At 44.1% G+C, this 25,948-nt stretch overlaps 1 protein-coding gene across 2 annotated transcripts in view; it reads left to right on the top strand.

Annotated features, from left to right (window-relative positions):
• The window catches only part of Sestd1 (SEC14 and spectrin domain containing 1), a 96,543-nt gene that overhangs the window by 13,589 nt on the left and 57,006 nt on the right, over positions 1 to 25,948 (top strand). The window lies entirely within an intron of this gene.

The raw sequence follows: 25,948 nt of genomic DNA, 5'->3' as shown, positions 1-25,948 counted from the left end.
TACATGTTGGTTAGGAATTGTTGGTTGATCCGGGACTGTTGGGCTCTATATTGTTTGTTGTTGGTTTTCTGTTTATGAACTTTTGAGGGGCCAGGGGCAGGGTGACAGAGGGTGGGGGGAGGAAGAGTGAGGGGGAAGAAGTGGGGTACAGGAGGGGTGGAAGAAAGGGAGGGAGGCTGACAGTTGAGTGTCCAGCTGTGACTGTGGGCTACCTTCTCGGTTCTGTTTTTCCTGAGTTTTCCAGCCCTGCTGTTTGTCGGACACACGTTCGGGTGTGCTGTTTCTTGATGGAGTAGCCCTCATTCTGTGATGGACTTCTCTGTCTGATGGTCCCATTGCTCTGAAGTCAGCTTTCGACATTGTTAGAGCTCATCCTGTATTCCTTTGGCTACTATTTACATGATTAATCATTTTACATTCTTTTACTTTCGGCCTGCCTCAGTAGTTACTCTGTGGTGAGCTTGAGTTGGGGTAGGTGCTGTGTGTTCTAATTTTGTTTAGTCAGGAGGCGGAGGCAGAATCAGTTTGAGGTGTGCTTGAGCTGCAGAGTAAGTTCCAGGCCAACTTAGATCTTGTCTCAAACTAAAAAGAAGAAAGAAATGAGGCTTGCTTCTAGGTCAGTGATAGAGTGATTGCCTAGTGTGCCTGAGGCCTTGGATTCAATCCCCAGTTCCATAAATTGTGACGGTTGTTACAGGCAGCGTACAGTTGGGTCATGTTTCCTGAATATATTCTCAGTATATTTGGATTATTTATACTTAGTGTATTTGCTGTTAGGGCAGAAGTCTGTATTGTTGGTTTGTTTGTTTTGTTTTCTGTTCCTAGTTGGTGCAGAGAGGCCGAGGCTGGTGCTCAGCTCAGGTCTTTTCATCCAGGCCTGGACTCCGGCCCATGGAATGGTGATGCCCACATTGAAGGGTGTTTTCTACCTCAGTAAACCTAATCTAGAAATTTCCCTCATAGACATGCCCAGAGACTTTGTCTCTCAGGTGATTCTAGATGTTGTCAGTGTTCATCGTCAGAGCATGAACTTCCTGTAGCCCACTGTCACTGTTTACCAGTGTGGTGAGATACGGAAGCCTCACCCGATTCGCCCCCTCTGCCTTTGCGGTCTGCCTACAGGACTCCTGGCAGCCCGAACGACTGAGGGGAGGAAAGATGCTTCCGTGCTCACGGTTTCAGATTTCTCCTCCATGTGGCAGGCAGAGCTTGGAGGAGATCCAGGCGTCAGGGGCATCCCACAGCAGCTCTTCACATCATCGTGGGGACCAGGAGACAGAGCGGCAGGAACTGGAGGCTGGACTCAATGTCCTACTTCTACCAGCAAAGTCCTGCCTCCTGAAGAGAGCCCTCCCCAACCAATAGCACCCTATGCTTTAAAATATTTCCCATGCGCGCCGGGCGGTGGTGGCGCACGCCTTTAATCCCAGCACTCGGGAGGCAGAGCAAGGCAGATCTCTGTGAGTTCGAGGCCAGCCTGGGCTACCAAGTGAGTCCCAGGAAAGGCGCAAGGCTACACAGAGAAACCCTGTCTCGAAAAAATTTCCCATGCGCAAACCACTCTGCTTTAATTGTCAAACACAAGGACAGAAAAAGTGTATTCACCAATGTTTTTGCTCATCACATTGTTTCCTCATCAGGTACGGTTCCCTCTTTTGTTAACACAAATTTCTTTGACCCATTCTTTTAAACTATGCCTGTTGTTGACACATTTCTTCAGCTTCCTTTCATCTCTGAATCTCTTAATTTTTCCCTTGAGCTCAACGTATTTTTTGTTGAGTATAGGTGTTTGGGTTGACAACCTGTTTTTTTTTTTTTTTCTTCAGCATTTAAATCATATTGTGCGGCTGGTTCCTTCTGCTTACATGGTGTCTGAAGAGAGGCCTGCTGTCACTTGAATTGTTTTTCAGAACACTGGGGAAGATCCCATTTTTCTCTGAATGCGTTCTTTGTCCTTGGTTTTCAGAAGATTGATTATGCTGTGGCGTGAGGCAGATGTGTTGGGTTCTGTCCTCTTTAGGTTTCACTTAACTTCTTGAACCTGTGCGTGTGTATCTGTCTCCTGCCAAATGGAAAGCCTTGTGATTTCTCCTAGTACATTTTTACCCGACCTTCCCTTTCCCTCACTCCTGGGAGCAGGCTGACGTGGGCGATTTTTGTTTTGGCCCCTTGGATCCTTGGAGATCTGCTCTCCTGTTTTCTCCCTGTTAGAGTTGTGTGCAGTGCCCTACCCTCTCACTGAGATGTCTCACCTGTCCAAGTGTCACAACACTGCGTGATGGCCCAGCCTGATGTCACTATTCAGTACTGTCAGTTCAGTAACCCCTCTCATTTTCATGATCCTTCACTCTTTTTTTTTTTTTTCATTGCGATTTAGTCTATTTAACTTGCCATGTTTCCCGGTTGACTTCAAGCTCCCCATCCTCCTGCCTCAGCCTCCAGACTTCCGGGATTACAGACACTGTAGGTTGTGCACTGTGTCCAGCTCCCCTTTCACTTCCTTGGAGCTTTTGTTTCTTTGTTAAGAGTTTATGTTTCTTTAGTGAGACTTTGTTCTTCTCATTTGTTTTAGCCATGGTCAAAATGGATGGTTGGAGTTTTTGTTTGTTTGTTTGTTAGACCAGACCCGCCTTAGGGTTTCTATTTCTGTGGCAACTCTTATTAAAGGAAAAACATTTAATTGAGGTGGCTTGCATTTTCAGGGGTTTAGTCCATTGTCATCCTGGTGCAACATGGTACCTTGCAGGCAGACATGGTGCTAGAGAAGTAGTCCAGTGCCCTACATCTTGGTTTGCAGGCTACTCACTGGGAGTAGCTTGAGCATAGGAGACCTCAAAGCCCACCCCCACAGTGACACACTTCCTCCAACAAGGCCACACCTCCTAATAGTGCCACTCCCTTTGGGGGCCATTTTCTTTCAAACCACCACAAGGTCTTGCTGTGTTGCCAGGCTGGTCATCCAACTCCTGGGTCCAGATGATCTCTTTGCCTCAGACTTCCAGTTACTGACATCACAGCTGTGTACCACCATGCCCGGCACCGAGGCTGCATTAGTCTTTGATGGAATTCTAATGTGGTCCTCATGTGAGTTCCACCTGCACATGGGGTGGGGATAAAGGGACATGGGGAAGATGAGACTCTTGGATCTCTGTGGCCTTGTGCAGGTGGGGTAAGGCTGAGTGCAATGTTTCCTGTCCTGTCTGGCTGGGGGGCAGCGTAATTACTGTCTGAAGTTTGCTGCCCTGCTGCACTGCCTGTCCTTGTCTGGCCCAAGGCTGCAGTTGTGTTAGTAACCCTTCTGTTGGGGTTTTCATTGATAGCCGTTCACCTTGGCGTCTGAGATGCGGTGAAGGGACAGCAACTCTGCTGAACGCATGGTAGGTTGTTCTTTGGGTCTCATGGTCCCCAGACAGGCTCTTGTCTGTTCCTTTCACTGACTCCTTATGCTTGTTTTGGTAAATGTCTTGTGCATTTATTTGTACCCAGGAAGAGGAAGAGGAAAAGAAAAAAAAATACTTCCATACTCTTTTGGAAGGACACCATGCCACTCCTTTTAAAACCCTGTGCAGTGACACTTTCTTTGCATGTAGACTAATGTTGTCAGGGTTTCTCAGTCAGATGTTCACCCCTTGACAGTCTACTTGACCTTCCATCTCCTCTGCACTTCAGCGTCTCCTTCCTGTTTGTCTCCGTAACACCATCAAACGGAGGGTCTAGTTTGTTGAGTATTGGATTTAAACACTGGAATACAAAATAAAGATTGGCATTTGATTGAATGACAGTTCTTTTAAAATAAAGTATTAGTGCCAGTTAATACTTTAATATTTGAATGTATTAATTCTTAGAATTGGCCAATAATTTTGAATGCATTGTGGTCAGCTCGTGTAGACAGTTGTTGAAAACTCCCTCTATAACTCTAATGTGGAGTCTGGTTAAAATACAAGTGAACACCCATGGCTTTTGCTGCTCAAAACTTCTGTCCTGGAATGCTTCCATTTGCAGCCTTTAAGTTTTGTTTTTTAAAGTCTTTGTCTTTAAAATTTTTGCTTTGAAAATTCAATTGGGGCTTTATAGTGGTTAGTATTGTCAAATTGATAAAATCTAGAGCTATCTGGGAGACAGGCTTCTGAGCAGGCCTTTAGGGGGTTGTCTTGGTTACATACATGGAGATGGGAAGCCCTGCCCCCTGTGGGTGACAGCATCCCCTGACTTAGATCCCGACTGGAAAGGTGGAGAAGGGAAGCTGAGCAGCAGGGTGCATTGATCCCGCAGTGTGAACAGCTGCTGCCAGTTCTGCCCCTTGACTTCCCTGCCATGATGTCATACCCCAAACTGTGAGCTAAAATAAACTCTGTCTTTGTTAAGTTTCTTTGATCAGAGTATTTTTATCCCAGAAACAGGAAAGGAAACCAAGACACACATCCGGCAAATGGCTTACTTACCTTGTGGAAAGCGTTATATGAAATAGTATTTGTTTTGCAAAGAGAAAACATCAGTTTGTGAAACTAGATATCCATATTAATTATTTCTCTTGTTCTTGTGACAAAATACCTTTCACAGACAACTTAGGGAGAGCCGGGGTATTTTGGCTTACAGTTGCAGGGTCCAGCTGTCACCGCAGAGAGGCCAGGCTGCTTTGGCACAGAAGCAGGGTGCAGAATGCTGCTGCCCAGCTCACGTGCCCTGTGCCTGCAGTCCTGAGCCAAAGCCCAGGGAACGGCGCTGCCCATTTGAGTGGGATGTCCCTCTCCATTGAACCTGATATAAGCGTTCCCTCACAGACTTGCCCATAGTGATTCTAAATTCCATCAAGTGGACAGTCAGTATTATAACCATCGTCATGTTTTTAGGCAACTCAAAAATGATAAAATCCTATATTAACTTTTCAAAGATATGTTTTAATTCCTTTGTGTTTTTAAAAAGGTACTTATAGGAACAGAACAGACATTGTAAAGTTCTGTATATATTATTTAAATGAAGTCAACTATCGTTTTCCTTGTTTGCTGTTTATTTTGAGACAGGGCTCTCACTATAGACCATGCTGTCTTGGATCTTGCAGTGAGCCCAGGCTCTACTTGGGCTCTTCCTGCCTCACCTTCCTGGTTGTTTGGATTACAGGGTACATAACCAGGTGCAACTGAAATTCGTAGTTCTCTTTTTTTTAAAGAGCCTTTCTCATGTAGTTTAGACTAACCTCCACTGTACTCTGTGACCCAGAGGCCTTAAGCTCTATATTCTCCTGTCCCTGCCCCCAAGTGCTAGGATTATAGATGTGTGACACCATGACCAACTCCAAGGCAGTCTTAATCTATTTAGGATTTCTCTTTGGTCCAAACAATAACATACACAGCTACTGAGACTAAGAATCTCTGGTTGCAGACAAGGAATTGGCAGTTGACCGTGGTAACGGTTGGTAAGGGGCACTCCAGGGTCTTGTGTTAGGACTCTAGGTTGGTGGCTTTGTTTTCTAGTAGTGGTAGGAAAGGTGGTTCAGCCTGAGGAAAGAAGGGGAAGTCAGAGGAAGACAGAGAAAAGAGGCCAGTTAATAGAGAACATGGAGATAAAAATAGGAGACAGATAAGAATTCAATTAACTTCTGTGAGGGTGCCTTTCCTCTGAGGAAGGAGTTTGCGTTCTAGTTCTCTCGTTTGGGCATGCATATTTAGCTCAGGTCTTTGTGTATGACCTCTAGAAGTAAGATGCAGGCAGAATTATAAAGTGATACTAACTTGCCTCTACTTAGTCATTCATCAAACATTACGTTTCCAGTTTCTGAAGGAAACCAAGGCTGAGAGCCTACCACCACCAAGGGGCTGGTGCATTGTAGTAGATGACGGAGACTTTACTGCATTGTTGTCAAATTCTCACCAGCTTTTGTTTTTCTAACAGTAGTAGATGCTGTGTGTTTTCTTTAACATGTATTTTTATAGAATCTAAGCCTTTCCTATGTGTTAGTTACTATGTGGTATAGTTATGTACTGTCTACAATATCATTTCAAAATTTCAAAAAATCCCTGATTGGATCTCCATCTTTGTGATGGGAGTATGGTTGCCAGCTTCATGGACTCTTGTCTTAGTGTGTGGAGGCTGAGTCTCTGTATCTCCAGACACTGAGGGGAGGGTCTGAGGTGTCATGGCACTGGAAACAGGCCTATCGCTGTGTTAGGCATATGTGGTCTAATTATCCACACTTGTCGTAGACTGTAAACACTTTCGTAATTCCTATAGAAAGCAAAGTAAAGCCTTATTAAAACTCGCCATTAACAAAAAGTCTCTAGTTCCCTAGACAGGGCTCAGCAGATAAGCCCGGGGACCTGGATTCCATTCATGAGACCCACATGGTGGAAGGAGAGCCGACTCCCTTGGGTTGTCCTTTGACTCCTGGGTATACATGTGGCATGTGCCCTCTTCCTCCCCCAAATAAACACATGTAATAAAGCCTCCAAACTAACTCAGCCGTTTGCCTTACACTCATTGTGTTCGGTCTGTGTTGTAAATCTCAGGACCCATGGGGAGAGGCAGACATACTGATAACTGAGGTTGGCTTAGTCCCTTCGCTGCTCAAGCAAAGACATTTAGTGGATGCTCAATGCCACATCGACTCTGATAGGAACACATGGGAAGGACAAGGTGGGTAAAGATGAATCCCACAAGTCAAACTGGTTATCAGCAAGCTTGAGAAATGTCAGGAAGCCTCCCAGGACAGGGCTAATGTCTGTGCTCAGGGTTTTACACACTTAGGTTTTACAGGATTTTTTTTTTTTTCCTAGAGAAGTTTTAACTTGGATCATTGTGTCACTAATAGCTTAAGAATGTCTGCTTTAAGACTGAAGTAATTCCGTTTCTCCTGTATTGTATGCAGTGGAAAGAAGGGCAGCTAACACGGATAATGCTCCCTTTGACTGCTTTTCTGATAAAAGATTATACATAATGGGTTTGGTTTTAGAACCAAGACAGTACGATTAAGGACTGGATTTTTAATAGAACTGAATTTAGAGTCGGGAGTCTCATCTCTTAAAGCACCTTGACAAAAAGATGGTGGTTGTTCTTAAATAGTGCAACTGCCTTCGGTTTTTATGTCATTTTACTCACCGTGCTCATTTCCACCTCACCTCAGTTCATGATTTAAAAGGCCGTGAGCCACAGTGTCACAGTGCTGGCTAGTTCTGTGTCAGCTTCACACAAGCTAGAGTCATTTGGGAAGAGGGAACCTCAGTTGAGAAAATGTCCCTACCAGATTGGCCCATGGGCAAGTCTATGGTACATTTTCTTAGTTAGTGATTGATGAGGAGGGCCCTGCCAGTTGTGGGGGGGTGCTACCTCCAGGCAGATGTTCCTGGGTTCTATACTAAAGCTTGGTGAGCAAGCCACGAGGAGCAGCCAGTAAGCAGCACTCCTCCATGGCCTTTGCATCAGGTCCTGCCTCCAGGCTCCTGCCTTAAGTTCCTGCCCTGACTTCCCTCAGAGATGGGAGTATGACTCAAGAGCCTTCACAGCAATGGACACCCTAAGACAGTGTCCTTTACCATAAAACTATGGAAATTAAATGTAAAATTTGCATCAGATAAAACATTAAGTGTGGGACTTGTCGTTCTTACATTACTTAGTGAGCAGAAGCATGTGCCATTTCTCTTGGCGATGTATCTTTGACTTACAAGTTTTCAAAAAAATTCTTAGCTTTCTTCATTTTTCAGCAAAACATTATTGGGCCTTCTTAATGTCTTTATGCTTTACTGTGTGCTCTCTGCATGTGTGTATGTGTCCATACAATTCCTCATATTACTGAACACTATCTGAGGACTTTTTATATTGAGTAATTCAACTATGAGCTCACTTTAGAGGAGGCCGCCCATCTGCCCTCACACTTCTCAGGGAACGCTGTACTGCTGCTGAGGCAAAAGGCAAGGCTTTAAAGGCAGATAGGGATTCCTCAGAGCAACCGAGCCATGTAGAAGAAAGTGTTGCAGGAAGATGGCAGCAGAGCCCAGGGCATCAGTGCAGAGGTGGGATCTGTGTGTTGCTGGTGAGAGGCACACAGCTGAAGAGTCAGGGTCATGATCCCACAGAACTGCCTTGTGACAGTCCAGTGGAGTTCGACCACTTCACAGCAGGCACAGCAGTAAGGGGACAGATTGTTTTGCAGCTGCATGAAGCTTGGTTGAAAGGGGTGTGCAGTCAGGAGGTCCACCAGAGGCTGTCCAGTCAGGAGGCAGCGGTGCCATTGAGAAGGTGGAGACGCAGCCTGTGCAGCCTCGATTGTGTGGAAGGCACAGCAAACAATACCATGGACTTTTCCATTAGATTTTATGATGTGTGTGAACTTGCATGTGTGCTGTGGAATAATATGGGGAAACTTCTGAATACTGGAGTTTTACTTAAATTGCCTTCATCTTGAAATAATTTAGGGTTTAACAGAACAGTAACCAAAAAGAATCTGAAGAATTCTTATATACAGTCTTTACCTTATGGTCTCCTAATATCAGCTCCATATCTGTATTTAATTTTTCCTGTGCTGGAACTAAACCCCAGGGCTGTGCACATGCTAGGTAAGTGCTCTACCCGTGAACTGTATCTCTTGGTCTTGTCTCCTTTTTCCCATTTTAGTTTTCAGTTAGCATACAGAGTAACAGATTTCCTTGTGACATTTTGTTGCATATTTAGTTTTGGTTACCCCCCTCCCTGTTGTCCCCCACTCTCTACCTGGACTCTTTAGTTCCCAGAATTCTCCTTTCATATTGCACATGTTCTGTTACCTTCCCCACAAGTCTTCCTCAGAGACCCCTTTTGACCTTTCATGGGGCCATTCCTAAGTTTCCTGCCCTCTACTCACACTAACATCCACTTACACACACATACCCATACCCACTTAAACCCACACATACGTATGTAAATGCACATGTATATACACACATGCACACACATGCTTACTCACTAGAAGCTACGGTTTATACAGGAGAGAGAATGCAATATGGTTTACCTCAAGTAATATTTTCCAGTTCCATTCATGTTCCTGTGGATTTCATTTTTCATTATAGTGAATAAGATTCCATTGTGTGTCTGTGTCAATTTTCACTATTCATCTGTTGATGGACATCTAGGCTGATCCAATTTCCTTGCTATTATGCATGGACAGCAGTGAACGTGGACATGCAGGTATCTCTGTGGTAGGTATAGACTCCTTTGAGTATGCTAGGAGTGTGATTACGGGGTCATGTTGTTGTTCTATTTTTGGTTTTGTAGAACCCTCCAGGCTGATTTCCATGGTGGCCACCCCAGCATACACTCCCACCAGCAGTGACTAAGGGCTCCTCTTTGCCACATTCCCAGAGCCATTCCTTGTCATTTGTGTTCTTGATGAAAACCATCTGACAAGATGAGAAAGAATCTCAAAGTAGTTTTAATTTGCATTTCTCTAATTGCTAAGGATGTTGAACAGTTGAAAATTTGGCCATCAGTATTCTTTCTTTTGAGATTCATCTGTTTAGCTCATTGGTGCATGCGTGTGCACGTATGTCTGTGTGTGTGTGTGTGTGTGTGTGTACACACACACACACACACACACACACACACACACACACACACACACGCTCGCGCATGGTCACGTGCATTCATGTACTTGCATGTATGCATGTATATGGGGCCCAGAGGTCAACACTGGGCATCCTCCTCATTCACTCCCTACCTTATTTTTGAATCTGGAACTCATTGATTGATTGGCTGGACAGTGAGTCTCGGCATTCCCCTCTCTCTTTCTCCTCAGTGCTGGGATTGCAGGTGTGTGCCATGAGCCTGACTTTTTATTTTTACTTTTTTAATGATCAAAAAATTGCCTGGCGATGTTGTAGGGCCAAGCTTCACCGCACAGGTTTGGAAATCCAATGTGCTCCGACTGTGGAGAACATATCTGAGAGGAAATCGTAGGACTCCAGTGGAAGTGGGGTTGGAACCTGGAGGCACCCTGGCGCTTGTCACCTCAGTTCCTTAGGAACCCATGAAGATCTGAACTCAGGACCTCATGCTGGCAGGACAAGTCTTGACGGACTGAGCCGCCTCCCAGACCCCAGGCCTCAGTGTTCTGAGACAGGATCTTGTTATGTAGCCAAGGCTAGCAGCAAACATTCGGTCCCTGAGTGGTGGGTCACAGGCGTGTGCCACTATACCCAGCACTGTATTTACTCTTCATTAAACAACAAAGGGATATTATTTCTCTCCGAGCCACTTGAGATCAATTTGTATATATTGTATTTCTTTACTCTAAATATTTTAGTACTTACCTTTCCAGAAATACAAACTTGGGCATTTTCTTATATAATCATAATATAATGTAAAATCAGGGAATTATTATGGATAACATAAAGGTTTTGTTCAAATTAGTGTGTCCTTTTGAGTCAGAGACGAACCTTATTTTCTTGGCTCTGTTTTATGTTCAGTACTGCTTTGGTGTCATGCTCTCTTCCTTTAATCAGAACACTCTCAGTCTGTGTTGCACAGACATTTTGGGAGAACACTCGCCAGCTCCCTTTTAACACACCCCACCACCGACGTGGGTGGGATACTTCCTCATCGTTAGATTTGGGCTGTGTACTTTGGCTGTGGTTCTGCTGCAGTGATGCCCCATATCTTATCAGGAGGCCTGTGCTGGTGTATTGTTCCATTACTGGTCATGTGCACTCATCTCTTGGTTCTGGCGATGCCTGCCAGGTTTTCCCTCTGTCAGGTGACTGTCCCTTCATAATTAATAACCCTACCTTGTGGGATGGTATTTTGAGTCTGCAAATATCAGAGTTCTCATATTTTTACTTATGAGTTTGAACATACAGTCATGATTCTTACCTGGATTGTTTGGTGTCCTTTTGACAAGGGCTCATAAATCTTTTAGCATTTACATTCTGGCAGGCATACCACAGTCTCCCATACATGCCTTATCCACCTTTGGGATCTGCTAGAGTTTCAAGGAATCCTATTTCATTTCATTTCATTTCATTTCATTTCAAGGAAATGCTATTTAGAAATCAGGATGTGGGCGCTTGCATTATTGTTACAGAGAGAGAATTGCTTTTAGGCCCTTATATTAATCAGAGTTCTCTGAGAAACCAACCCAACAGGAGATATGTACGTCTGTCTATACCTGTGCCCATGTTTATTTCATTGTCTGTTTCTGTGTATTGATGGAGGCTTGAGAATTGCAAGGTGAGTGTGGGCCAACTCTCAGGGTGTGCTGATGTACTTCAGCGGTGGTCAGGCAGGAAGGGCTGACCTCGTAGAGCAGGTGTGAAGGCTGTATACCTGCTGCAGAGGGGCTCTTAACTGGGGTTAGAATTTTTGCCTATTAATATTCAGGATTTCAACTGGTTACATGAGGCCGACTCATTATGGAAAGCAAACTCATTTACTGTACAAATTAGATTGTTAATGTTATCCTAAAATACCCATGCAGAAACCCAGAATAATGTTTAATCAAGCAGGTGGGACTCAGTTTCTGGGTCACAATTAGCACATGAAGTAACCATCAGTGCTCTCAGTGGACCGGGCTGGGGTACCCTGCTCCCCCAATCTGTCTCTGTACATCAGAAACTGTATTTGTTTTCCCTAATCCAGCCATCACTGAGGATCCTGGGAGTCTCCTCCTCCTTCCCCTCTTTGACAGTAAGACACCAGGCTCCTCTCTTCCATGACCTTATGGGCTCAACCCTAGAACACACAGCTGGCAATGTCTGCTGCCCCCATGTATTGGACCCCAGTGTGATCCTGTAGCTCTCATGCGTACAGCCTGAGAATATGTCTGAAAAGGAGCTTAAGAGAAGCTTGGTTCCGTGCGTCTCCCCCTTGAGTGTCAGTCAGTCTGTCACCTGAACTTCAGCTGTGACTGCTCTTCTGCTGGATTCCATCCCAGAGGTCCGCATCCACTCACCTCGCTGGTGTTCCTATCTTCTCCACTTTTTGTCAGTGGTTTCTCCTTTGTACCGTCTCTCTTTACACAAATGGAGCAGGTGAATGAGCATCGTGTTTCCTTTGATCTGCTCAGCATACTTAGGTTTTTCCTACTGTGCAGTGCTTACAGGCTGGCCATATTGTAATCTTTATTTCATGTGTATATGTGTTTGGCCTACATGTATATCCCTGCATCACATGGGTGCAGTGTCCACTGAGGTCAGAAGTGGTTGTCGGAACCCTTGCAGCTGGAGTTACAGATGGCTGTGACCACCATGTGGGTGTTGGGAATTGAACCCAGGTCCTCTGCAAGAGCAATGATCGCTCTTCACCACTGTATTGTCCCTGCAGCCCCTTCTGTTTTAGCATGTGAAATGTTAATACATTTTAAAAGGCTGATACAGAGGGCTGGAGACCGCACATTGGGCACCCTTCTGCTGCTGCTGCGTTCCAGCTGTTCTCCCTTACCCCACCTTCCCCGCCACCTCAACAGGGGTTACCCCACCTTCCCGCCTCCTCAGCAGTTTCTCTAGCTGCTCCCTTGTATCATTTTGCGCCAATGGAGCCGATAGATGTGTATCATTGTTCATTTTTTGTTTTGTTTTTAAATATAGCCAGTGTTTTTATTTTTTAGATGAAATGTCTTTATATTTATTTTTTCCTTTTATTGAAAATAGTTTCTTTTTTCACATAATATATCCTGATTACGGTTTCCCCCACCTCTACTCCTCCCAATTTCTTCCCACCTCTCCCCCCTGCCCAGATCCACTCCCTTTCTGTCTCTCAGTAGAAAAGAACAGGCTTCTTAGGGATAATAGTAAAGTATAACAAAATAGAGTATAATAAGATAGAATGAAAACCATCACATCAGGGTTGGACAAGACAAGCAAACAGGAGGAAAACAAGCCTGAGAGAAGGCCCAGGCACCAGAGGGCCACTCCTCCCTTTATTTACTAAACATTCTTAGGTTTTCCCTTCTGTGGGGTGCTTACTGTCTAGCTTTAGACCTATGTGCCAGTCCATTGTGGTGTCCTTATTTATTTATTTATTTTTTATTTTCTTAGCTTTTGTTAGGAGAAGGTCTCGCTGTGGTCCTCAGTGGCTTGGAACTCATTTTGTAGGCCAGGGTGGCCTTGAACTTATAGAGATCTGCCTGCTTCTTCCTTTACTTCTAGGATTAAAGGCAGGTGCCATCAAGCCTGGCTCCATTGTGTAATTTCATCCACTCTTAGTTCAGCCAGTCTTCTGTCTATGTGAACATAGGCTATTTCCAGTTGGACTTTCCGATCATGAATAGTGCAGAAACAGAGTCTTAGGTAACATGTCTTCTACTGTGGTTGAAAACATTCCTTCCACTTCTTATTTTAATATTGTGCTTTTTCCTTTTGTCTTTTCTATATGCACCTTGCATATTTCCTTTTTTTTTTAAATGAAGCTGGTTTGAAGTTTAAGACGTTTTATTATTTATTTATTTATTTTTAAATTACCTCTCTGTCTGTCCATGCACATGAATGTAGTGCTTTCAGAGGCCAGAAGAGGGGATCTGATCCCCTGGGGCTGGAGTTAGAGGCAGCTGTGAGCTGCCAGACATGGATGCTGGGACTAGAACTTCACTCTCTGGAACAGTAGTACCCGCTCTTAACCTCTCTCCATCTTTCCAGCCCCACGAAATGTCTTCAGTACAGGTTTAAAGATGAGGGCTAGGAGATGGCTTAGTGATGAAGAGCACTGCTCACGCAGAGGACTGGGGTCCAGTTCTTAGCATTCAAGCGTCCACACAGTGTCCTACCCGTAACACTGAGGGTTTGACACCTTTCAAGGGCACCGGGTTGTCACATGTGCACATACACATATTCGGGGAAAAACACTCATGAAATAAAAACAAACCTTTTAAATGTGGTTAGTAACGGGGGAGGGGGGAAGAGACCTGTAAGAGGGCAGTAGTGTGTGTCAAAGTGAGAGTGTGCTGCTCGAGACAAACGTGCTGTAATAACAGCGGAACAGGTCGTTTTGTTGGCTTTGGAAGTTCCATTGCTGAAAGAATCGAAAAGATGAGAAAGTTCCAGTTGACTTTTGCGTTTTCCTTTGTGTGGATTGTGTTATCTGACAGTTTCACACAGGTACCTAATGTATTCGTACTGCTGTCTTCTTTCTCTTTCATCCCTGGTCACTCCCCAGTTCCTTTCATGGAACACGGTTGTGGGTTTTGTTTTGTGACCCATTTAGTTTAAGCAGGCCATCTGTGTGACCACCAGGTTGCCTTTTATTTAGTTTTTATTTGAGTATATTTAGTAACTTAGTCTGCCTTCAGCGCCAATAAGACCTTCCTATTTTATTCTATTTCTTGGCTGTGGTCAGTCATCTCATTGCTTTTTGCCATTGCTTTTAGACTTAAAATTTCTGATCTAAGATGTGTCTTTTCATGTCCCCAAAATGTTTGTTTAAAGAGAGAGAATTCCATTTGGCATGGTTATTAAGGCCTTTTACTCTGTTCTTATTAAGTTTTTAGCAGTTTGCATGTTCTAATTTTATTTTTATACTAGTTTATTGTAAATGAAAATACAGTCTTCATATAAATGAAGATGACTTCTGGCTGTATTTGTAAACAGGACAGTTTCTTTAGTAGACTGACTTAAGGTTGCTCTCATTGCCAGTGTAGGTAAATATGGTTGTTTCTCTTACCTCCTTTGGAGAGGAGTCAGTCTCCCTCCCTCCTTCCCTCCCTCCCTCCCTCCCTCCCTCCCTCCCTCCCTCCCTCCCTCCCTCTCTCTTTTTTCTTACAATAAATGGAAGCACATAGTAATGGAGGCAGAAGTAGGACCAAAGGAGGGAGAGAGCTATCGTGCACTCGCTTTCTCTCTTGCTGTCTCATAGGGATGGAATCACACAGTTATGGAGGCTGAACTGCCCCAGGGTCTGCTGTCTGCAAGCTGGAGACTCAGGAAAGCCTGTGCTGTGCCTTCCAGTCTGACACTAAAAGCTTGAGAACTCAGAACAGCAATGTTGTAAGTTCTAGGTCAAGGGTAGAAGAATGAGGTGAGAAGAATGACTCGCCAGGCCATTGGACAGACAGTTCTGCTTTTCCTTCCTTTTGGGTTCTGTTTGGTCCTTCAGTCTGTTGAGTGATTCTTCTTATGAAGGAGAGAGCAGTGTTCTTTGACTAGTCCTCAGTGCAGATGCTAATGTCTCGAGAAGCATTCTTGAGCGTGTAAGACATCATGTTTAGCAGGCACTGACATCCTCTGGTCAAGTTGGTACCTACACACCTTTGAAGCTTTGCCCTCCTGAGTCTGCTGCTGGCCAGTCTTGATAATGCTGCTACTGTCACAACTGTTCTTCAGGAAGTTTTCACCTAGGGTGGCCCTGCCATTCTGGATGATTCTGGTTAGTGTCAGGTCTTCTGTTACTGTCTGCTTTCTTCTACATGACTTTCCTTTTCTCTTAGATCCACTCTCATTCTCTAGGGGCTAAGGGAAAATCCTTAGAACTATCTCCACAGAAACATGGTTTGTGTTTTCTACCTTAATTAAAGTTAGTAGTTGTCCTGGGGTGTGGTGAAGGTGCAGACTTAGTGTGGCTTTACTTGTACTCCTTAGTCTGTCCAGACTGTGAAAGACATATTGGGAGATGCAGACTTGCATGGTCACCAATATCTTGCTTAATTTATGAATTGTGAAACTGTGTTACATGATACTTTTCCTCCTACCGAGAACAGAGTGGGCATCTGATTCCATAACACAGTGTATAGTAGCAGCTAGCATTCCCGATGGATGAACTTTGCATGCTTTTTCTTATGAAGACTAGTCCTCAGGGATTTCAGCCTTCCACTTTAATAAAGTCCAGCCCACTTTTACTGCTCACCCTTTGTGATAACAGGTAGAACCATCACAACGGTTTCTCTTTTTTTGCTACGGTTTCACAAACCCCCAAATAGAACTTCTCACCTCCCAACACACAGAGGGTATCTTAGTTAAAAACGTCGTACAACCCCTCAGCACAGAAGCATGGAAGAAGTATGATGTCTAGTCTAGGCCAGAATAGTGGTAAGGCTTTCCATGTCTGCAACACACACACACACATGCACACACACACACACACACACACACACACACACACACACACAGTGTCTTTTATGCCAACAGAAGTTGCCTGGCAACTCATGATGTAGCGTACACATTTCCATTGAGGGTTGGGTACCATGAGTAGACTGCTGCCGTAGGTGGTTGACAGATGCCATGGTAGATTCCCAGGCATAGAGAAGACCACAGGGGAGGGAGTCCAGAAGAGTGATTGTTTTAGCTTTGGTCCTCTTCTTTATTTAAGCCTTTAAGTCTGTGTGAGTAAGTTTGAGCTAAAAGGGGGATTTAATAGAAGAATTCTGTCATACTATTGTAGTAATGCTGAGTGGGAGGCACAGTCAGGATTTGACTCCTGTCACTTGGCTCTAGATCTGATCTAGTTGTCACCCCGTTCCTGTTTAGGAACAGAATGCAGCAGTTAGGGCTCAGCTAGCACTGCAGTCCCTAAAGCGGAAGTGCTGTCTGGTCCCACCTGCTGAACTGGTATCTTCTGTAGTGGGGCAGTGATACTTGGAAAGAGTCCCCTGAGTCTTCAATTACTTTGCGGCACTGTTGATTGAATCCAGGGCCTCATGCATTCTAATTGAGCTACATCCCCTGTCCTTTCTTTAACACACACACACACACACACACACACACACACACACACACACACACACTGGTCCAGGAGCCTTAGATTACTCTTTGTATAGTAAATAATTGCTATGTTTTTTATATTAAAAAAAATTTTGCATGTTGCATGGCCCTATAGTAGATATATGTGTATTTTCTGTTGTCAGCCATCTTGTATGTAGAGTTATAGTAATTATGGTGCTTGATAACCAAAGCGAGCTTTATTGCTTCAAATATTGGGAGATACTTGCCAGTAAAAGTTTTTCTTTTTAACCATCCAGAGGGACCCTAGATTTCCCTCTGCAGTTCTTTTGTGGATAACAGATCAGATTATTTTGCCAAGTGGCAATGGGGTGACAGAGTCAGAAGCCATCTAAATGTTACCAGGAAAAGCTACAAGTTGCAAAGCATTCTAGGTATTAAAGTAAAAAAGTGAGATGGGGGTCATGGTAATTATTGTAATAAAAGCTAAGGTATAATTTCAGGAAATGGAAAATGTGCATGTTAAATACTGATTTGTGTGTGTGTTGAAATACAGATAATGAAAACTCAATGTGTACACAGTGAAATCAAGTAATCCATTTCCAGAAGCCCAAAGTTAGAGTTGGCTCAGCATAAAGAGGGCTTTATAAAGTGTCTCTCTTCATTCATGATCCTAATGGGCCAGGGCCCAAGCTGTTTCAGCAAATATCCCTGAACTATGTAATTTAATATTCTGTTCAAAGCAAATACACACTCTATTCATAATGCTTGGGCTAGTTTAAAATTATCTAAGTTTATTTTCCTTTACTTCCTAATTATTATGCTAAATGGCACCAAAACGAGAGAGCTGCTGTGATTATGAGCAGGGAGAACAGTCAACAAGTACTTCCTGTGCACTGGCCGAGTGAGGGCCGTCCTCCTAGGCCAGCAGGTAGGACGTTCAGACAGTAGAGCCACATCTGCTTTGATCTCACAAAGAGTAACTGCTTTGTTTTTATTGACCACGTAGGCAGGAGAGATTGTTAGTCCATTCAGAACATGTCCTTAAATTTTAATATGCACCATGCACACAGTTTGGAAATCTATTTGTCTGACTCAAACTATAACATTTATGACATTTGTTGATACTTCACTTAGTCGATCCACCTGCTTGTCTGACCAGCCACTACTTCCTGTCTACATATCACAGCGAATAGGTACTGTGGACATAATATTTTGCTTTTCCTAGTAATTAATCACCTGAAAAGAAGTGTGTATGGTGGTGGTGATAGAGAGGGCGGCGTCTAAGAAGATGACTAGCTGCAAAGTGAGAAAGGCGGAGACGTTAGAGTGCCAAGAGGACGGCAGAGCTGGAGCTCTGTGCACTCCACGGCTGCCTCCCACCCCTGTCTTACTCTCTGCCCGTGGAGGTGATCAGAATAGGTCTCTGCCCTCCTCGGCGATCCCGAATGGGGTTCACATGCTTAGTCTTTGCTCACGAAGACCTTTAGACTACCATGGTGAGTGTGAGAACACTGTAAGGGCGCATGCAGTCTGTTTCTGAATCCTCTTGATATTTTTGTTTGTTTGAGACAGTTTCGGTGTATAGCTCAGGCTGTCCTCAAACTCAGTCCTCCCGCCTCCACCCTCTGAATGCTGGGATGATAGCCATATGCTGCCATATCTGGCTTCTCTGTTGATTTTGAAATGTAAAAATAAAATGCTAACTGGGAAGTGCTGTTAAAGGATTATGGCTCCTTTTTCCACAATGTTCGTGTGTTTAAAGATTTGGATTGGGCATTTATCAGGGGCATCTTTAAATATAAAGAAACACAGGGAAAAAAGAAAGCAGTTTTACCCATCATTCACTTTGAACAATTATTGACAAGTGGTCAGTTCTATTCCAAGTGTATGTCCCTTTCCAGATCCCAGTGCTGTGACGACTCAGTGTCCACCAAAGTGGACTTAATCCCTTTTGTGGAGGTGATAGGCAGTATGCTTCGGGAGGTGATGGATACAGAGGCTGCTGACCTCGTGAATGGGACTAGCACTCTTACCAAAGGACTCCAGGTTAAAGGGAACAAACACTCGTTTTCGCTCCTCTGTCCTGCCTTATGGAGATGTAGTGTTTCTCCCTTTGCCCTTCCATCCTGTGAGGATACCCAAACAGTGCCATCTGTGAACACCTTCACCAGGTTCTGAACTGCCTGGAACCTTGAACTTAATTTCCCCATTTCCAGAAGAGATAAAGGACTCCTTAGAAAACATGACCTTAGTGTCATCCAAAGTATGTGCAGTGTTGAAAGGACTTTGTCTTTGCTGCTGAAGCTCTTGGTAGCCTCCTGCTCTGATCACAACAGAGTTGGGATGAATTGCTAAGCATTTGCAGCACAGTGAGTGGACTTCTGGGAGCATGTTGCTTATATATTTTTAGTTTTTGTTTTTTATTCCTTAAATGCACATCATTTGTATCCAGATTTTTCCTGACTTAAAGTGGATACTTCTGTTTGTGTAAATTTCTTGACAGCTTTAGCAAGGTAACATTTATATACCATGAAATCCAGCCATTTTAATTGCACACACTTCAGTGAAATGATGCAAAGGTGGTCATAGATGATCCACTGGTTCCACTTCTATGGGTTGTGATCTGTTCATTTGTGTGGCCTAAACAAATTATTCCTCTGGCCCTCCTTTTCTCCTCTGATAAAATGTGGTGCTTGTAGATATTGGTAGAATGACCGATGAAGGATTCTTGGGCCATTGCAGATTGTCTGGACATGTGTTATTTATTTATAACATGGCTGTGATAGTGGGAATGCCCTGACTGTGGCCTCAGTGGTGGTAACTAGCCATGAATGGAGGAAGGAAAATTTAGCTATAGGTAGTAAGCAGTGTTCATTGAGCAATTACTATTTTATATGCCAGATTATATATACATAAATAAATTATATATAAATAAATAAACGCACCCGATCTTCAATCCTGTGAGCTAGTTTCAGTGATTATGTCCATAAAAGTAGAGAATTCTCTGGGGCTGGAGAGATGGCTCAGGGGTTAAGAGCATTGGCTGCTTTTGCAGAGGACCAGAGTTCAGTTCTCAGCACCCATATGGTGGCTCACAACTGTCTGTAACCCTAGTTCCAGGGTGTTGGGTGCACTCTTCTGCCTGCAGGCATGCACACACTGTCCATACATACATGTAGGCAAAACAGTCATATACATAAAATAAAAATTAAAAATAGTTTTGATGAGGGGGCAGCTTTTAAGGTAAGGGTAATCCTTTTTATATTATGTAAATAAACACTCCAAAAATGTCAATGCATATTATAGGTAATATTTTATTTGAACAAAAGTACTCTTCCCTTTGTGATATCTGACATACCAGTAACAGGATTAAAGCTAATTTATGTCCTTACTGTTTGTAATTTGGGGCCTTGAAACACATCTGGCTGAACCTCCCTTGAAATGTATTAGGATCATCAGTGTCTAGTAAATGAGATTTAGTCTGAGTTTAGCCTGATAGAATGCGTATGTGTCTTTGTTGAGGCTAGAAAACCAAACAACAGCAACAAACCAAGCACTTCTTTCTAGAAGCAAGGCCAGGGGAGAAGAGAGATGATCATAGCCCAGAGAAATTCTGACCCGGCCAGGCCAGGACCACCTGCAGCAGGTGAAGGGGGGTTGGAATCTGGAAGTCCGAGGGTGGAGGAGGATCTTCATAGATCCACGTGTTGAAAGACAGCCATTGTTCACTTAAAGTCTTTCCAGAGGATTGTTGTTCTTTCCCTTGAAACTGTCACTGTTGTTTAGAACTAGGTTCCTAATCAGCACGGCACCTGTGATAACAGAGGTCACATGACAGTTCCGCTGTGTCATCCTGGTGCTGAGCAGAGCTTGTGCCTGCACTATGCCCTGTGTGGGGGTGGTGGGCCAGGCAGGGAAGCAGTGAGCTCTGGCCTGTGTCTGTGCTTGTTCTCATTTCAAAGACAGTCGAAACTGTTCCCAGCCTGCTTTTAAGGAGAGCTATGTTTCAGTATTTTCCTGGAAATACAAGGCTAAGGAGCCTGTGTTCTGGTTTTGTTCTTCTCCATTATGTGTCTACATGATGTAGATTTATTAGAGATGATTTAGTTAGCCTCAGGCAATCCTAATGGGTTTTCTCTGGTTGTTAAAAAACACTCTTCAAAGAATCTAACTGAATTTTCCTAGCAGACCGGTTGATTTATCCTTATTGAAAGAAGAGTTCCAGTACCCCGCACATATCATCAATTACAATCTCTTTTGAAGTGTAATTTGCCGAGTCTTGATTAAAAGGCCTGTAATTGTCCTGTCCTGCTGCTCGGGACATGCTCTGCTGCCCTCTAATGGCTGCCCATTGATGGCAGTTATTGACTTTTCTGGCCACCTTCAGAATTAGCCTCTAGGTATCCAGTGACTCCTGTGAGCTGCTGAGTCTGTGGGTCTGTGGGAGGCTGTCTCGGTGGACAGACAGCTTGGTGGGGTGTGGGTGTGGGTGTGGCTGCCATGAGGATGGGGCATTCAGAACTTAGGTTGATTTTGTGCAGGCTCAGGGTTGAGTGTTTTGTTGCATTATTTTACATCCTTTTGTTCAGTGGTCCATTGCCGATTCTGGTACTTCAGACTGCCAAGGATATCTGGTACCTAGCCATGCCTCCAGCTAGTAACTTGTTACATAGATATGTCAGGGAGTGGGTGAGAAGATGCAGACCTAAAGATGCTTTTCTATGCTCTTGGGGACGACAAGATGTCCACAGAACTACTTGATTGTCCTGCTCTTTCAGTTGAGATCTTGGGGATCAAGCTAGAGTGTCTGCAGTTATTAGGAGAAGGTTGTCTCCGTGCGTTTCTGTCTCCCAGATTTTGTCACTTCTTGCTTTAGAAGGAACCCAGTGGCATTTAAAATTTTTGTCAAGAAATACATTAAAATATGACTTCATTACTTAAGCTATTGAGACCGAAAACAGTACAGACACAGAGCACTTCCCTGCCCACCCTCTCCTCGGTTGAAGTTGACGGGCAGCCAGGAGTGGATTCCTTTACCCTCACCGCCCTCCAAGGCTATCTGTTCCTTTTTGTATAGTAACCTTTTATTGATTTTATTTTTATCTAATAACTGTGTTAGGAAGAGGCCTGCTTTAAATGACCACATCTTATTTTCTGTTAAGCATGTTCTATTATACTTGGCAAATTTTTAAAAAGTCTATCTTCCTATCCCAGTTTTCAGTGTCATACCCTTGCTGGCTTTGTGGCTCATTCATATGTTTGGAGTGAGTAACCTTTTCTTATGAAAAATAATGCTTGTCTTTGCCCCTGTGGAGAGAGCAGGAGCTGGTGCCTCTGTCTTATCGAATATCTCACTCTGGAGGGTCCTTATATTTTATAAGAGCTTTTCTTTATTTTCTGTACTTTATACATAGTTTAACTCTTCCACAAGGCATTAACATAACCTAGAGAAGAAAATTAAAAAAATGGTTCTGTAAACACTTGAAAAGCTAAGCCATAACAACTTAAAAAAGAGATTTGTATGTTGTGTGCGTGTGTGTGTGTGTGTGTGTGTGTGTGTGTGTGTGTGTGTGTGTGTACCAGTGAATGCCACGGAGGGCATCAGATCCTCGGAGCTGCAGTTACAGGGAGCTAAGCTGCCTGACGTGTGTGCTGGGGATTGAACCTGGGTCTCCTGGAAGAGCAGCAAGACTCTTATGGCTGAGCCGGCTCACTGGCCCCTAGGCCGTTACTTGAAGATGGAGGTCGCGGTACAGTCACCATTTTTGTGGCTCATTTCCTTAGTGGCAGCAGTGGAGGGACTGGTAGGAGGAGGCTGTCTCCACGGCTTCACATCTTATACTTGGTTGTACTTGATTGTGGCCCCTGTACCCTCAAATGTGTGTTTCTCATTGCCTTGTCATGTTCAACGTGAACCAAAGCGAACAAGAAGCTGTTGGATAAAAAGCATTAGTACTCTGCCACACTGTAAAGGAGATTCAGCTGCCTCCGAGGAGAAAGGGAAAAATCAGAAGGCTGCCTCGGGACCAGCCTGACAGGGGGAGCCTGAAACATAAGATGGAAATTTATGTTTAATCCTTGAGCACAGGAAAACTCACTGGTTAACAACTAAACTTCTATATTAATTGGCATAAAATCCATAACCTGGCTTGCAAAGCTCCAGAATCACAGTATGCGTGCCCAGGCTCTCTTGTAGTCATTGTTTCTTGTGGCTAGTGGGGTCTCAGGAGTCCAGATAGTGTTGTCTCCTGGAAGACCCAGGTTCGGTTCCCAGCACCCACATCAGGCAGCTGATAGCTCCCTGTAACTGGAGCTCCAAGGGCCTTGCCCTCCATATATTGACTGATTTTTTAAAAATTTTTTATTTTATGTGCCTGAGTGTTTATCTTTGCATCACCTATGTGCCTGGTGTTATGGAGGCCAGAAGAGAGCATCTGGTCCCGGACTAGAGTTCCAAACCATTGTGAGCTGCTTAGGGGTGCTGGGAACCAAACCCAGGTCTTCTGTAAGAGGAGCCAGTACTCTGCACCACTGAGCCAGCTCTCCAGCCCTGACAACAGACTTCCTAATAAAACAGGAAGTGATGAGAGCCGCTGTCTGCTAAGTGCTGAATTGCGGTGTTTTTCCCTGGTTCAGTCACAGTCCCCTTGACTGAAAGAGAATTCCCCACTCCTGTTGACCTAAGCAGAACAAAAGAATTTACTGGAAAAGTGTCGTACAGTGCATGGAACTGATGAGAAGGATGGAAAAACAGACTTCAGAACCAGAAGGAATTAAAGGCGGCTCAGAACTTGTGCTTGAAACCAGATAGGAACGACCTGGTTAGGAAGCCAGCTTTACTGCATGACTGAGGGACCTTGAGGCTGAGCTTGCCCTGTGGGAGCATCTTACGGATGGTCTCTCTGTCTCAGCAGCTCTGTTTCTAGCTCTCAGAGAGGTCAAACTTACTTCTGGTAGTAGGTGTTATTTTCGCTTCTTATGGTTTTGTATCATGTGCATACGTATAACTGTCATTACCACATACTTCTGACACTAAATATAAGGGTTTTCTCTCATAATCAGTTCTCTAAGCACTGTCTACTGTCCACTTCGCTTCAATTTGGCATGAAGTTCTAGAGTTAGTGTCAAACTCCTAAGTTTAAAGGCTGAATTTCACTTGACTGACCTCAATTTGGATGCCAGGAGCAGGACTGGGTCTTAGGCTACTTCTGTTTATAGGCTCCAGATAGAGCTTCACAGGACCTCCATAGGTTTGCTCATTCACTAGAAGGACTCAGGTCCCAGGAAAGCTGTTTCCTTGATATATAATGGACACAGCCCAGGAATAGCCAGTAGATGACACACGTGTGGTAGAGTATTGAGGGGATCAGAACCACAGCCTTGTCCGGTGTGCTGACTTCTCTGCACCCTGTGTGTCTGCTGCCTGACCAACAGATGTCTTATTATGTGGTCATGACTGATGAAATTATGGGATACTGGTGATTGATTCTGTTTCTGTTCCCCCTCCCCCCTCAGAGTTTTGGAGAGTGTGGTGGCTGTTCAGGCGTCCCCTTGAACTCATGGAGACTCCACCATAATTTGCTCTATTAGCATGGGGTATTTAGGAAGGGGCACTTTAGCAGTGACAAAAAACATTCCCTTCTATCACTCAGGAAATTCCAAGGACAAAGACTGTTTTGCTGTATATCTGTTATTTGCATCCCGTCTAGACAAGTTTGGTGTTTAATTGCCTAGAAGTCACTGTATATTTTCAGAGTTGTTGATTGGTAAGCTGATGGCATATTAGGAAAGTGGCCTTGATGGAACCAGACTGCCTGAGTCCCAGTTTCCACACTCACTAGCTCTGTGATGTTGGAGCAGCTAGCTCTTACCTCAGAAATGCTGGGAACATTAAGTCAATACTAGAAGTCATTACAGGGCACAGTTTGTAATAAACACTTGAGTGTAAGGTACATGTTAATTAATGTAATCATTATTAGTGTCATTGTCAAACCTCAGATTAGGGCCCCAAGGTGATCACGGGGTAGGCTCTAGGATGTGAACACAAGTTTCCTGCATTCTTGATTAGCTGATAACAACTGATCAAACGCAGTATTGATTTAGAAACATGAAATGCTATAAATTTTCTAGCAGAATGTAAAACTGTGAGCTCGTGTGAACTCCTTTGTGGTAGCTGGGCTAATACAGAATTACTCTGAGAAGAACAATTGAAAACAGTGTTTAAGGAGTAAAACTTAAAGGTACATGAAGTAGTTTGACAAGTTGTTTTCTTTGTAGGCAGGTGGGAACAGCGGTGGTATTTTTTGTTTTTGTTTTTCTCTTAACCACAAAGCCTGTAAAATGCTTCACTGGCTTACCTAGCCTTGTTTAATTAGCCATTATCAGATGACTGTATAGATATTTCTTTTTCAAATAAGGGATTTCTTTTTTAAAGAGTGTGTTTTTTGCAGGACAAGGCTGCAGCTTGAGTGTTTTGTTCAGCCGACAGCACAGTGGCTGAAATGGGATGGGCTCGTGGTAGGTCCTGGCTGGACACGGAATCCACAGTCAGATTTTCCTCTCTGGAAACCTGTTTTGAAGAGAGCAGCTCTCCCTGGGTTCTCACTCTCCAGGACCCGCCTGCCCTGTGCTGGATGGGGTGAGCTGCCGTGCAGGAGGGAAGGACGGACAGTGATGGAGACTTCTCTCTCGGACTTGCTGCTTAGTTTAAGAGGGCAGTAAAGCTGAGCCTTGCTTTTTTTTTTTTTTTTTTTTTTTTTTTTTTTTTAAGGTCTTGCTCTCTTCAAATTCTGTCTAGTAGTATGGAGGGCTGGCCAGGTCTCAGAATGCCTGCCCTGCCAAAGCCTCCTTTTAAGGAAAACTGCCTTGCTCCCAGCACTGACTAGTGAGTGTTCCCTTTTTGTAGGTAGCCATAAACCCTGGCTGTGACTGAGTAGACTCTGGAAAACCAAACAGTAACCGTGGCTTGCCCTAGAGGATGAACTCAGCCCAGCACTCAGGAGGCTAACAGGAGGAATGGTATAGGTCCAGGCTAGCCTGGGGTACATAATGAGTTCTTGTCTCAAACAAAACCAACAGTAGTCACTACAAAGCAAAAGAAATGAACTCAGCCAATAAATAGACCCCACCCGTGGAGCATTTAAGACTGAAATGTGGAAAGATGAAGCGAGTAACTAAGACTTTGTTGAGTTGCACCTTGAAGTAAACAGAGGTTCCAGTCTGTCATGAGGTGTTAGGGAGGGAGACCGTGGGAAATTAGAGACTGCTGTTAGTACTGTAGCAGAGGGAACCAAGTATTAGGAACAAGCTGTGTAATGTGGAAAGCAATGGAGGATTGACTG

This window comes from Peromyscus eremicus, chromosome 4 (assembly GCF_949786415.1).
Source record: "Peromyscus eremicus chromosome 4, PerEre_H2_v1, whole genome shotgun sequence".
Lineage (NCBI taxonomy): Eukaryota > Metazoa > Chordata > Mammalia > Rodentia > Cricetidae > Peromyscus > Peromyscus eremicus.
Note: the sequence above shows the minus strand (reverse complement) of the source record. Positions and strands in the feature narration are given on the sequence as shown.